Source organism: Bombus impatiens, unplaced genomic scaffold, assembly GCF_000188095.3.
Source record: "Bombus impatiens unplaced genomic scaffold, BIMP_2.2 scf_0621, whole genome shotgun sequence".
In the NCBI taxonomy this organism is placed as follows: domain Eukaryota; kingdom Metazoa; phylum Arthropoda; class Insecta; order Hymenoptera; family Apidae; genus Bombus; species Bombus impatiens.
Window position 1 is genome coordinate 22278 of NT_177040.1, and position 968 is coordinate 23245.

Sequence of the window (968 nt, forward strand, 5' to 3'; positions counted from 1 at the left end):
TAACGAAAGCGAATGGTTTGTTGAAATACGAAAGCGAATGGTTTGTTGAAATAAACGAAGCCTTCTTATAATATGTTGCTATCAACTGTTAGCAAGGCGCCACGGTGATCCCCCGTGACCACCAATAAGATAAACAGTCCATTGGGGAAGAATGTTGTCTCACATCATCAATTTATTGTTATTTTGCCATTATGTGCTTTGAGTAATAAAAATACTACCGTGTCGCCCTCTACGAAACATGTGATTTCGGCGTGGCAGTGGAAGTGTTAAAAGAAAGTCTGTTCTAAAATGAAAATTTATAAAATTTCTGAATATATCAGAGAATTCTATGTAGCATTTTCCATATACGTAGACGAGAAAGAAAGCTGAATTTGTGATGGGAATATTTACACATTTGATATGGAACAATTAGTATAACAATGAGTTAAGGGTTGAAACACAAGAAAATGCGAAGCAGAGTGCAAAGTTATTTTGTAATAAACATTCGTCAAATCTGTGAATACACATACATTCATATACACAAAGAGAAAACGTAAATGCGTTGTAGGATGACTAGGATGATTTCGCGTGAAGAAATTAGTGGCCCACTGGATTGAGGTCACTCGCTTAAAATAAATTCATATTTGAACAGTATCTTTGTTTTAGTAAGAACTCCCTCAACAACAAAGCGATTGAAAAGTAGCTGTAGCGCCTACGCAAAGATTAATTAATTAAATAGACGTTGCAAAACGTAGAGAATACTAACCCGATTCCGCTTGGAAATCGGAGCAAGCTCGATGAAACCCGGTTAGGATGGTTCTCCGTGTAGCTTTCACGACGTAGATCTAGCGGTTCCTAATTAACCCATCAGGAAGTCAGGCGTTAATGAAAGCGCAGGAGACAGTGTGCCCTGTCAGGGACAGGTGAGACACGCGTGTGTACACAGAAGAGCGACCAGTCGCGTTAAAGCAAAAAAAAAAAGACGCAAA